We start from the raw sequence: 14,369 nt of genomic DNA, 5'->3' as shown, positions 1-14,369 counted from the left end.
AGTACGGGACCGATCGGGAAAATAGAGGTATAAGACTTCACTAGATAACAAAGACCTTCCTTACACTGTCAGACCAAGAATAGGTGCTAACAGATTCCCTTTAACAATGTTGAAAGAGGACATGAAAAGGTTTATAATTTACTGCAAGTAGATTATATAGAAGACTCCTTGCCTGTATTAGATATACATACACCGAGCAGCCACAACCTTACAGGGGAATCCTGGTTAAGAAAGATTCAGTTATACTCAGGGCATCAGGTATTACCACAGATGTCTTTGTATGAGATCGTCAAAACATGACCTGTTGGTGGGCCATGAGGACTGGAATTAAAAAGCACTGGCCTAGAGTATCCAACTACCATCTTCAGCTTGCCGCCCTCCCATAGTGAATCCTGGTGCCACCTCTTCCTCCTCGTAAGGGATAATCGTTAATGATAAACAATCTCAAACGACCGCTATTGCGAACAACCTGAAATCCTTCAACCAATTACACGATAATCGTTACATATCGTTCTTGCGGTCGTCGCTACTGCGAACGACCACATAATGTCTTATTCCATGCGAAAAAGCAAAGATAAAAATAGGTCCAGGTCTCCTTAAGCGATCAACGATTTCTCGTTTGTCGTTTAATCGTTAACCACTAATCAACCGAACGATTATCGCTTCGTTCCTAATTATTCGAACGATAATCGTCCCGTGAAATAGGGCCTTAAGGGTCCATTTACACAGAAAGATTATCTGACAGATTATCTGCCAAAGATTTTAAGCCAAAGCCAGAAATTATTTGAAAAGAGGAGAAATCTCAGTATTTCTTTTATGACCTTATCACTGCTTATAGTCTGTTCCTGGCTTTGGCTTCAAATCTTTGGCAGATAATCTTTCTGTGTGACTGGACCCTAAGTTTTGCACACACCCAGCCATCTCCATGATGTAAAAGAAACAGTGAATAATCTAGTCCACCTTTCACGGTCCAGTTGTGAGGCTTATATGCACATTGTACATGCATTTGGCAATGGTGAGCACAGTGGCTTAGCTATCATGAGGGAAGACTACGCAGCTGCTATGGGTTCGAGCAAAGTGTGATCTGCCATGATGGTGTGGTGTCCCACCACGGGTGTTTTTGTATCTCTCCTGTGCACCCCTCAAAAAGCTTCACTGAAGGTGGTGATGAAGGTATTTTAAGGTTTTACCACTAGATGTCAGTATTATGTATTTCTATGTTTTGCACAGCTGAAATCAGTATTGGGTTATTGTTTTATATGTACCATGTGCTTTTCTTGACCAATAGGAGGGATTTCTTCTTCTGACCTCTCTCTCTTTCTTTTGCACACACTCATCCCCACCACTCACAGGGTAGATTACTTAGCCCCTGTAGGTGGAGTTAAGTAGCTCCGTCTGGGAGGAAGTGAACAGACCAGTCTAGTCTAGACATGAGTGTGTACAGATGCAGCTAAAGACAACCAGTTCTTCTACTACTTTCACTATATCTACTATGCAGTGCTAAACACTACAAAGGGAGAAAAGTCTAGGAACATCCTAGCCCATGCAGTGAACCAGTCTACAAATGCAGGGCAGTATCGTGAAACACAAGAGGAACTAGCCTGGATAGGACAAAGCTACCAAGGAAGGTCTACGTATCCTATCTCGCAGTGCAAGTAACTGGGACACCCCCAGAAACAGCTTCACCCAGATAACCACAACTGGGGCTTGTATCACCCTATTAGGATGGGTCACTTGACACTGTAGGGCGGAAGGTGGTCAGACTGAAGTCTATACACAGGTACAAGTAACTTCTCACTCTACAAGTATTTCTCCAAAGTTCTGGCAGAGTACATTGCTACATTGGGTTAGGACTCCCTCTACAAACTCTTCTCCTCTACTCTACTCTCAACTCTCCAAGCACCGCTACAACTACCTCTCTGCTATTCAACTTCTCCAGCACCTCCTCAAGCTCAACCAAGTGAAGCACTAAAGTTTATGCAAAGATTTATCTATTTTATCACAGTGTGTTGTACTACTGGAAGACTGCACAGTAAAGCTGTTCTATTTTTAAAAACTGTGACTCTGTCATCTTTACTATGCACCCATACACACTTACTGCACACCTTGGGTTATTTTTCCCATTTCTGTGGGTTGCAGTACCCATAGTCTGGGTGGGCAGAGTGCCACAACCCAGCATGTCATCGACCATTTGGGGAGTACAGCCAGCCACAACACAAAGCAGGTACCAACATCACACATGCTGGACAAGCACTGAACTGTACAACAACACCAACAACATACCACTAAAAAGCTGGCCACCACAATGGTATGCCACTCTCAGAGCCCCCGTCCCAGCTGTCGGGGGGTGAGGGGCCTGCTGTCGGTGGTGTGCCATCCCTGAACCCTATACTCACCTGGCTGGTACAGCGTTCCTGCATTCTCTTAGCCTTCCAGGTGTGTCAGAATGAAGGAACACTGTGCCATGCCAAGTGAGTATGGGGTACAGGGATGGCACGCCATTGACAGCAGCCTCCACCAGACAGCTTGGGGGAGGGACTTGCATTCCTGGGGCCCCTATACAGTTTTTTGCTATGGGGCCCCATAAATCTAGCTATGCTGAGCACCTCAGTTCTGCATTTGTGTAACAAGCTTTGAGGCACTGTGGGGGAAATTTATCAAGGACTTTGCACCTATTTTTGGTCTAATTTCTATTTATGAATCAGTATTTGACGGGCGAATATTTTTTAGATGCAACTTTTTTTTTTTTAATCTGCCTGTTTTGAGTATTCACCCAAAAGTTCGGATAATCTGGGATTAGTGCCCAATTAACTTTTTTTTTTTTTTGCATTTTTGCGACTTTTTACTTAGATACATTCACTAAGGCAGTACAACATTCTAATAAATCAGTCACAAAATATTGGACCAAAATATACACCAATCCTCATTCGAATAGTCCCACAAATTAGACGCGTTAGTAAATGTCCCCCTGTGTGTTCTGGCACCTTTCTCATAGTCTATTACTGAACATTATGAAACCATGTTAAGTTCTGTTTCAGGCTTTTCCTGAGGAAGAGATGCTGAGGATGGCAGTCAAGCATGTTAGCGCCCATTATTCCAGTGACTATCCATGCTTTGCTATGTAAGATGTAAGGGGTAGAACATAAACAAACTGATTAAGTTGGATGAATGGCGTAAAGCCCCTGTATTTGGCACAGAGTAAGCCGTGCGCCTGGAGCCATCCTGAAACGGCTAAAAGGACGGGGATTAGTCCTGTGTTCTCACCAGTGGGGTTAGTTCTAGTCTTGGTTCTAGTGCTGGAAAGTACAATGATTACATTTTATAAAAGACCATAGAGTTGTATAACCAATGTCTTTGGTGCATTTTTCGATTATTCAATAAGGTTTCTCAACGCACAGCAATAATGTTCAGTAATCGTTTGCTCACTTCGTTATTAGAGATGAGCGAATTTGTCAAAGTTCGGGTACGTATGAACCTGAACTATCGGCTTCTGATTCCCACTGTCTGCAGCCTCCGTAAACAGGGTGGATACAGCGTAAGGACCGCCTGGAAAACTGGAATACAGCCTATGCCAATGTCTGTATCCCAGTTTTCCGGGCGGTCCGTAAGACTGTATCCACCCTGTTCTCGGAGGCTGCAGACAGCGGGAATCAGAAGCCGATAGTTCAGGTTCATACGAACCCGAACTTTGGCAAATTCGCTCATCTCTATTGGTTATGTAACTTCAAGTGTAGCTTTCATTTAAAAAAAACTTACAGAGATATCGTACGCTGTGCTTCCGGCCACCAGGGGGAGTCTACCACAGCACACTTATACAGCACAGCAGGGACAGCGTACGGTGTGGTGGCAGGTGACGGGATAACTACAGATTGCATGCAGCTCTACATTTGCAGTAGGGGACAACAGGGATGGCAGCAGGTGATCTGCAATGGATAGTAAAGGTAGGGGGGCAACGACAGGCTAAAAAGAATCACAGCTGCATGCCCTGGTGTTCTGTTCGGCGGACATGCTTCGAAACAAAAACTTTGCTAGGTCTTACTTTCGGGGAAGGCCTTATATTTAGCAATTTGGCAAAATCTCTACTAGGTCTTATTTTTGGGAAAACAGGGTATTTGCATGACCTTTGCTGGATGTCAGCCGTTGAATGCGCACCTTCTAGTACACGGAACGATGCGCTGTTGGCGACCAATGATTCTTAAACTTGCTGAAAGTCAACAATCAGCGGATAATAGGCTCCTTGGCTGATGGTTGTCTATTAGGGTGTGTTTACACGGAGCGATAATTCGCCCGATCGTACGATTAACGATGTCGGAGTACTGATTTATTTTTCATAACGATCAGCGTTTAGACGGTACGCTATATGGTATGGAAAATTCGTTTTGCGATCGCTTACGCCTATCTCACACATTGGTTAAATCAGCGAACGACTGTTCACACGGAACGATCAACGACGATTTGAGAAGTTGTTAAAAGATCAAAATGAACGATTTCTCGCTCGTCGTTTGATCGTTCGCAGCGTTTACACGTACGATTATCGTTCGAATTCGATCGTTATTGCACAAATTCGCACAATAATCGTTCCGTGTAAACGCAGCATTACACAGGGCCATATCTGCCCAAATTGGCCTGATTCAGCAGATAATTACTCAACCTACATCTGCATTCACTGTTACCCACGGCCAGAGAAATAACATCTTGGATCCCTATCCCGGCTGATATATTCCTCCACAAAGTTACAGAACAAGCCTGAGCCGGCACCTGGGGGTTACTATCCCTAAAGCTTTTTGGCGTTGGCACGTAAGTCCGCTGCCTGTTTGACTGGAATTTCTTTTCATTTGACTGGACATTTCGCAGCAGGCCTAGGGGAAAGTGGCAGACACCTGCCACTGAGCCAGAAACAATTCGCTCTGACAACTATAGACAGGACTGTTTATATTTCTGCCGCAAGATTTGGGAAGAGGACCCTAAAGAAAACTCAATTATGTGTTGGAGGAATGTGCTGTAAGTGGCTGGGGCCATATCAACCTTTCACGGGCTCTGTAACCCTATGCAAACTGTTTATGTAGTGTGTTTCCAGTAGCAGAACAATTAAACTTGTATATGTAGATGTACAGCAGGGGTAGGGAACCTTGGCCCTCCAGCTGGTGCAAAACTACAACTCCCATCATGACTGGACAGCTAAAGCTTTAGCTTCGGCTGTCCAGTCATGATGGGAGCTGTAGTTCTGCAACAGCTGGAGAGCCAAGGTTCCCTACCCCTGATGTGCATCTTTTAGCACACTTTCTGATGTTACCGTTAAAGGGGTTATCCAGCGCTACAAAAACATGGCCACTTTTCCCCTCTCTTGTCTCCAGATTGGGTGGGGTTTCAAACTCATTTCCATTGAAGTAAATGGAGCTTAATTGCAAACCGCACCTGAACTGGAGACAACAGTAGGGGGAAAAGTGGCCATGTTTTTGTAGCGCTGGATAACCCCTTTAACCCATTAAAGACGGAGCCCAAAATGACCTTAAGGACCGGACCTAATTTCAGGAATATGACCTGTGTCACTTTATCCAATTAATAACTTCAGGATGCTTTTACCTATCCGGCTGATTCTGAGATTGTTTTCTCGGGACATGTTATACTTTATTTTTTTGGTAAAATTGAGTCGATACTTGTAGCTTATCTTTATGAAAAACCCCAAAATAACGTGAAAAATTGAAAAAAAAAATTGCATTTTTCTAGCGTTGAAATTTTGTGCTTGTAAGGAAAATGGTTATGCCACATAAATTAGATATGAAATAGCATTAGCAACATGTCTATTTTATGTTGGCAGCATTTAATAAACTTGCCTTCAATTGTTTAAGACAATAGAAAGCTTCAAAGATTAGCAGCGTTTTTCCAAATTTTCACAAGAATTTCAAAATCTGATTTTTCAAGGGACCAGTTCATGTTTGAAGGGGATTTGAGGGGGCTGTATTTTATGAAGCCCCACAAAGCACCCCATTTCAGAAACTGCACACCCCCCCCCAAACTCTTCAAAATCAATTCCAGAAAGTTTTTAACCCTTTAGGTGAGTCACAGAAATAAAAGCTAAGTGTGTGAGAAAATTAAAAATTTCAATTTTCTTTGCAGAGATTATATTGTGATCAAATATCTCTCATAATAAAAAACCTATTTCCAGAGAAATGCACCACAATTTTTATTGCCCCATGTCTGCAGTTTATAGAAATCTATGATATGTGGCCCTATTGCGCTATTTGACGCAACCACAAGCCTCAGATGTAAAGGAGCGCCTAGTGAATTTTGAAGCCTCCTTACAATTGGCCAATTTTCAAAGTACCACTTCTGGTTGGCAGAGGCTCTGGGGTGCCAAAACAAACACCCCTAAAGGGACACCATTTAGGAAACTGGTCCCCTCAACTAATGTAACAAGGGGTATAGTGAGCATATGGACCCCACTAGTGACAGACACAATGTGCCGTGAAATTGAAAAATGTAATTTTTTTTACACTAAAACCTGGTCTAGCCTTAAATTTTTCAGGCTGACAAAGGGTTAAAAGGAAAAAAAAAACAACATAAAACTTGTAGAGAAATTTCCCCTGAGTACAAAAATACCCTACATGGGGACATAATGTATCATGCGGGCGCAGGACACACCTCAAAAAAGTAGGAGCACCATTTGCCTTTTGGAAGCTGAATTTGACCAGAAAGGAGGACGGAGGCCATGTCGGGTTCGCAGAGCCCCCATGCTGCCAAAACAGTGGAAACCCCCCACAACTGACCCCATTATGGAAACTACACCCCTCAAGGAATGTAACAAGGGGTATAGTGAGCATATGGACCCCACTGGTGACGGGCACAAATACGGAACAATGTGTCATGAAAATGAAAAATTTAATTTTTTACACTAAAACGGTGTAACTTCGAATTTTTCATGTTCACAAGGGGTTAAAAGAAAAAATAAACCACTCATCATGTAGAGCAATTTCCCCCGATTACAGGAGTACCCCACATGTGGACACAAAGTGCAAAGTCACTGCACTGAAAGCCTCCAAAGGGAAGGAGCGCAATTTGGATTTTGGAAGCTGGATTTTGCCAGAATGGAGGACGAAGGCCATGTTGGGTTCGCAGAGCCCTCGTTCTGCCGAAACACTGGAAACCTCCCACAAGTGACCCCATTATGGAAACTACACCCCTCAAGGAATGTAACAAGGGGGATAGTGAGCATATGGACCCCACTGATGACGGGCACAAATGTGGAACAATGTGCCGTGAAAATTCACAAGAAAAAACAAACCTCTAATTATGTAGAGCAATTTTCCCCGATTACAGGAATACCCCACATGTGGTCATAAAGTGCAAAGCCAACACACGGAAAGCCTCCAAAGGGAAGGAGCACAATTTGGATTTTGGAAACTGGATTTGGCCAGAATGGAGGATGCCAAAACATTGTACACCCCCCACAAGTGACCCCAACAAACTCAAGAATCTGTGGCTCGTACAGGTTGGGGTCATTAGAGGGGGTTTGTGGGGCTTCCTGGGGCCTAGTCCTGGGGCCGCGCTTGGGGGCTTATCACTAAATGATGACGATGAGGAAGGAAGAGGAAGGAAGAGGAAACGAGGGATCTTCCTCTTCTCCCTCACTAATTGTCTCAGTATCGGAGGCGATCCAGGCGTTTGCCTCCTCTGCCGAGAACAACCTGTCGGCCATTTTTTTGTTTTTTTCTTTAGGGTGCCTTCACACACACCGGATCCGCAGTGGATTTCACTAATCCAGCGTCAGCGCATCACTGTGAGAATACATACTCACAGCGGGAATGACATCCCGCTGCGTGTATGTAAGTTAACCCCCCGGAGCACACATCACCTCCTCCCCGCTCTGGCTTGCTTCGGGGCTCCCCAATCAGTGTGCTGCCCTGCCACAGCCACTTATTGGCTGAGCGGGACGTTCTGCTGAGAACCCCCGAAGCAAACCGTAGCGGGGAGGAGGTGATGTGTGCTCCGGGGGGGTTAACTTACATACACGCAGCGGGATGTCATTCCCGATGCGAGTGTGTATTCTCATGCACTGGGATGCACTGACACTGGATCTGCAGAAGATTTCGCTGCGAATCCAGTGTATGTGAAGGCATCTTTTAGAGGGGGGGTGTAAGTGTAAGTGGCGGGAGGGTGGCAGGACACAGGAGGGGTGGGTGGCAGGATGGAGGGAGGGTGGCACGACGCAGGAGGGGTTGGTGGCGGTAGGGTGGCAGGACGCAGGAGGGATGGGTGGCAGGATGGAGGGAGGGTGACAGGACACAGGAGAGGTGGGTGGCGGGAGGGTGGCAGGACGCAGGAGGGGTGGGTGGCAGGACGGAGGGAGGGTGACAGGACGCGGGAGGGTGGAAGGACGCAGGAGGGGTGTCAGGATGCAGGGGATGGGTGGCAGGACACAGGGGGGGATGGCAGGACGCAGGGTATGGGTGGCAGGATGCAGGGGGGGTGGTAGGACGCAGGGGATGGGGGGTGGCAGGACACATAGAGGGTGGCAGGAGACACAGGGGGGGGTGGCAGAATACAGGGGGGGTGGCAGGATGAGGATGCAGAACAGGGAGACAGCTAGCAGCAAGGACCAGCTAGCTGTCTCCCTGTACCGGACGAAGAACGGGGGGGGCGGAGGAGGAGGAAGCACCCGGCGCCCTGCACACTCCAGGACCGCACAGGGCACACAACCCCCATCATCACTTTCTCTGCTGTTGATTCTCAGCAAGCAGAGAAGGTGATGATGGAAGTAGTAGTGGGGATCGCCCGTGATTGGCTGGCTGGTGGTTACCGGCCAATCACGGGCGATCGGGGGCCGGCACCCACGGGCAGATGATGCCCAGACATAGCTGTGATTGCTGCTGTCTCGGACAGCACCAATCACAGCTCTGTACCGGGGTCCGGTCCCGGAAACAGAGCAAATCGCTGTGACTGGCCGATGAGAAGTCATCGGCCAATTACAGCGATCGTCGTTGCGGGGGGCAGGGAAACTGCCCCCTACGTGACACAGGAAGATGGCTGCTGATAGAATCAGCAGCCATCTTCACCGGAGCATGGCGCCTTTTCAAAGGGCCCGCGTATCGGTACGTCATGGATCCTTAAGTGACAGTGATCCATGACATACCGGTACATCATGGGTCCTTATACAAGCAAGTATACAGATCTCCGGTGGTGCGTTAATTACTTTTCTATATTCTGAGTTTTCCTTTAAAGGGGTAGTGCACCAAAAAAATTTTTCTGTGTGTCCAGCAGGAAGTGGTGTTTTCTTTCCTGTCTGACACAGTGCTCTCTGTTGCCTCCTCTGTCCATGTCAGGAACTGTCCAGAGAAGGAGAAATCCCCATAGAAAACCTCTCCTGCTCTCCAGACTGGAAATAATACCACTTCTTGCTGGGCATACAGCAGCTGATAAGTACTGGAAGGCTTGAGATTTTTTAATAGAAGTAAATTACAAATCTCTGGCACTTCATGGCAGCAGTTGATTTGAAAGAAATTTTTTTTTGGTGCACTACCCCTTTAAATGGGCACTGTCACTACAAATAGTCCCGCTCTGATCGGAAGATATAGGCGTGGAGAGATTGCAGCAGCGCAATCTACTCCTCTGTCGGCCAATAACTTTTGACATGTCATCAGACTTGTTAAAAGTTACTTGTAGTGACTGTATTTTTCAAAATTGTTCAGTCAACTATTATATATAGGTACTAGAGATTAGCGAATCACACAAATTCACGAATATTCACAAATCACATACAAATGAATTTGAATAGGCAACCTATAGTAGCTACAATAGTGGGACTATTACAGAGTAGCGATTTTTTTTTTTTTGCTGTGACAGTGTCAAAAAATGGAAAATGTCAATAAAAAAAAAAAATATGTCAGTCATTCAATTTCCGCCATAGACAGTAGTGAACGTTGGTGGATCGGCGGCGTAATATCAATGTTCTCCCAGGATGGCAGTGGACATTGGTAAATGAGCACCCAGTATTAGGATGGACACTGTGGTCACTGTGACCTCCTATAATGCACACCCAGTACCCAGTGACCTCCTATAATGCACACCCAGCACCCAGTGACCTCCTATAACACACACCCAGCACCCAGTGACCTCCTATAACACACACCCAGCACCCAGTGACCTCCTATAACACACACCCAGCACCCAGTGACTTCCTATAATGCACACCCAGCACCCAGTGACCTCCTATAACACACACCCAGCACCCAGTGACTTCTTATAATGCACACCCAGCACCCAGTGACTTCCTATAATGCACACCCCGCAACTTCCTATAATGCACACCGAGCACCCAGTGACTTCCTATAATGCACACCCAGCACACAGTGACTTGGAATAATACACACCCAGCACCCAGTGACTTCCTATAATGCACACCCAGCACCCAGTGACTTCCTATAGTGCACACCCAGCACCCAGTGACTTCCTATAATGCACACCCAGCACCCAGTGACTTCCTATAGTGCACACCCAGCACCCAGTGACTTCCTATAGTGCACACCCAGCACCCAGTGACTTCCTATAATGCACACCCAGCACCCAGTGACTTTCTATAATACACACCCAGCACCCAGTGACTTCCTATAGTGCACACCCAGTGACTTCCTGTAATGAACAACTGTCACCCAGTTACTTGGTATACTGGACAATGGCTTCACTGCTCCCACAGAAAACCACCCACAATCAACCCTTCTCTCCTCTCTGTCCCTATCTCTCTGTATTTCTCTCACTCCTCTCCTCTCTGTCCCTATCTCTCTGTATTTCTCTCCCTCCTCTCTGTCCCTATCTCTCTCCCTTCTCTTTTCTCTGTCCCTATCTCTCTGTATTTCTCTCCCTTCTCTCTTCTCTGTCCCTATCTCTCTGTATTTCTCGCCCTTCTCTCTTCTCTGTCCCTATCTCTCTGTATTTCTCTCCCTCCTCTCCTCTGTCCCATCTCTCTGTATTTCTCTCCCTCTGCTCTGTCCCTTTTCTCTCCCTGCTGCAACCTGCTCTCCACTATACACAGCCGACTGGCCGCCTCCAGGGAGCCAATCACCTTGTATATAAGGGGGGGGTTAGTGACATCACAGTGGGGTTTGCAGCTGATTGGATGGGCACTAGGGATTAAGGATAATCCCTTGCTCCCGCCAAAAGACACTTCTGTAGGCTATGTGCGGCCGTTATGTTTAGCGAATTTGCAAAGCAAATCTGGCAAATCACGAATCGCTACAAAGCTAATTTAAAGGGAACCTGTCACCCCCCGTGCCGGGGTGACAGGTTCCCGACCCCCCGTTAGAGCCCCCTATACTCACCTGATCCCGCCGGGTCCCGCTTCTGGATCTCAGCCGCTGCAGCCCGGCGCGCGCGCTGAGAGATGAGTCCACCGCTCATAGAGAATGACGGAGCGCTGGACTCTCCTGTCATTCTCTATGAGCGTTGGACTCATCTCTCAGCACGCTCGCCGGGCTGCAGCGGCTGAGATCTCAGTCACCCGACCGGATCCAGAAGCGGGACCCGGCGGGATCAGGTGAGTATAGGGGGCTCTAACGGGGGGTCGGGAGCCTGTCACCCCGGCACGGGGGGTGACAGGTTCCCTTTAATGCCCGATTCATTGCAAATCAGAATTCGTCAGATTCTCTAAAAGGTACTATACATTTAGTGGAAAACACAACCCAAAAATATCAATCTGTATAAAAGATTGCCCAGCTCAGCTTTCATATCATAATGAGCTGTGGTAAAATAAAGGTTAGCTGTGATTGGTTGCTGTGAGCAAATGACACCAGCGACACCAATGTTCCCAATAGAGATGAGCCGAAGCGCTCACCGAAGCGAATCACTTCATTTGATCGGTGCTCTGCTGATCACGCCGCCAGGCTTCCCGCAGTGCTCCGCTCTGTGCCACACCTCCCAGGATGCGGGAAAAAGCTAGATTCAATCCTGGGAAACTTTTCCCAGTTTCCCAGGAATGGATCCAGCATTTCCCTGGCACGCGGAGTGGTGCAGCAGGGAGCGGAGCAGTGCGGGAAGCCCAGCGGTGTGATGAGCGGAGCACTGATCCAGCGAAGCGCTTTGCTTTGCTTAGATAAGCGCTTCGCTCATATCTAGTTCCCAACTCGCCTTTTTTTTTTCTGCCATTTTGCAGTCCTTTTTTATTCACGGCCATCATTTTGGCACTAAAATGTGCCCGTTTAGGGAAATCATGATCATAATTTGCAAATGGCGGCAAAATGGCAGGTGCCCCCCCCCCAAATGGCCATAAAACGGAAAAAAAAAAGACATTGTGGGAACATAGTGGGAGATTTATCAAACATGGTGTAAAGTGAAACTGGCTCAGTTGCCCCTAGCAACCAATCAGATTCCACCTTACATTTCTCACAGACTCTTTGGAAAAATTAATGGTGGAATCTGATTGGTTGCTAGGGGCAACTGAGCCAGTTTCACTTTACGCCAGTTTGATAAATCTCCACCATAGTCTTTGATGGACCAGGGCCAATAAGTTTATTTGGTTCCATTGCCACATGTGTATGAGGTTAGCAGACAGCACAAGACATCTGTTTTGAGGACAAAAGTAAAAGTTGCCAGAACTATTCTATGTATCGGTTAGATATATAATAATAGACCTAAAATAGTTTGGCGCAGCATGTGATGTGCCCATTCTAAGTGCAGATGTGGGAGATAAGTTTCTTTTGTACGGCCTCTATTATTGCTTTGTGTAATAGAGGGGCTCGCTTCCTTTCAATAACATTCCTATGTAGTGAGGAGCGCTCCTCAGCCGGGTCAGAAGATCTACAAATCCAGCCAAACGGGGTTTTTTTTTACAACTTTCTGTGCCCCCATGACTGGCATCAATCTCTGAGGTGAATGACAGCCACTGAGTCACTGAGTTAGTCACGAAGGAAATATTCACACTGTAATGTTCTTATCCCATTCCCACCATTCCTTATCTTTTCTCTGTCAGCTGGACCCGGCCTCTTAACGCTCTTCTGTAAGAAAGGAGATGAATCAGAGAAGCCATAGAAAATAAGCCGCCTTATTAATTAAGGGACAAAAACCACTCATAGTCATTTAAGATTTGAAAAGCATGTCTGCTTTCTTCTAGAAACAACATCACACCAAGGCTTAAAGGGATATTCCATTCAGCTTAATCGTTGTTAGGTTATGGGAAATGTAAAAGAAAGGAGTTTTATAAATGCTTTAAATTGGCTTTTTTTTTTTTTAGTTTGGATCCTTTCTCTCACCGTCATGTTGACAGCAGTTACCTAGGATCCTGACCACCATTATCAGGTATGAGAACAGGGGCTGGGGAGTGACGGGACTCGGGTGGTCGGGAGCTGGTAAGTATCTATGTACATGTTCTATGTCTCCCTCTGACATCTCACATTTCTGCAGGGATGGATCGTCCCTGGAGACGTGTAATGGTAGAGGGATACAACTTGGCACCGCTGTATGCCTCCCTTGTGGCCCCCCTGAGCCGAACCAGGATCGGGTCTAAAAGCCCCTATTACACTGGGAAATTCAGAGGAGCAAACGAGCGCTGACCTGTCAGGACAGCGCTCCCTTGTTCCTTGTTCTCCGCTCGCTGTCGGTGCTATTACACACGCTGGCAGCGAGGGGTTAACAGCAGGGGGCGCGGGGAGCTGTGGGAGTGTATGGTATAGTACTTGCCCAGTGATGGTATTGTCCTGATGCCAGTACTAGTCCAGCACACAGGTGTGATGTTGGCACCTGCTTTTAGTGTGGCCAGTTTGTACTGTCCCCAAATGGTCGGTGACCTGCAGGGCTGTGATGGGTCCCTTGGGCTCTTGTCACGGTAGTCCTGAGTGGCAATTGACCCACCCAGACTATCAGTACCGCCACCCACAGAGAGGGGAAAATGACCCAAGGTGTGTGGCAAAGGTTCTGCCGGAACTTTAGAGAAATATTTGAGAGTTACTTGTACCCGTGTTTAGACTAGTGTCTGACCACCTTCTGCCCTACAGTGTCGAAATACTCAGCCTACTAGGGTGATACAAGCCCCAGCTGTGGTTACCCGGGTGAAGCTAAGTGTCCGAGACTTCTCAGGGTTACTTACACTGCGAGAGAGAATACGTAGACCTGGTATCTTTGTTCTATCAAGGCTAGTTCCTCTGTGTATCAGCATACTGCCCTGCACTTCGTAGAGTGGTTCTCGGCCTGGGCTGGGTTTATCCATGACTTTCTCCCTCTTGTAGTGTCTAGCACTGCATAGTAGCTATAAGAGATACACTGGAGAAACTGAGTAAACTCACTAAAACACTAGACTAGACTGAACTGACTTCCTACAGGGGGCTAACTAACTCCTTCCCCAGGGGCTGTGTTTGTGTGGAGAGCAAGGATGGGCAGAGGAAGAA

At 46.9% G+C, this 14,369-nt stretch overlaps 1 long non-coding RNA gene across 2 annotated transcripts in view; it reads right to left on the bottom strand.

Moving 5' to 3' along the window:
• LOC138785290 (uncharacterized) overlaps positions 1-14,369 on the bottom strand; it is a 71,135-nt gene that overhangs the window by 3,616 nt on the left and 53,150 nt on the right. The window lies entirely within an intron of this gene.

The sequence above is a fragment of the Dendropsophus ebraccatus genome, chromosome 3, assembly GCF_027789765.1.
Source record: "Dendropsophus ebraccatus isolate aDenEbr1 chromosome 3, aDenEbr1.pat, whole genome shotgun sequence".
Taxonomy (NCBI): domain Eukaryota; kingdom Metazoa; phylum Chordata; class Amphibia; order Anura; family Hylidae; genus Dendropsophus; species Dendropsophus ebraccatus.
The sequence above is the reverse complement of the archived record's forward strand: the minus strand, read 5'-3'. Positions and strand labels throughout refer to the sequence as shown.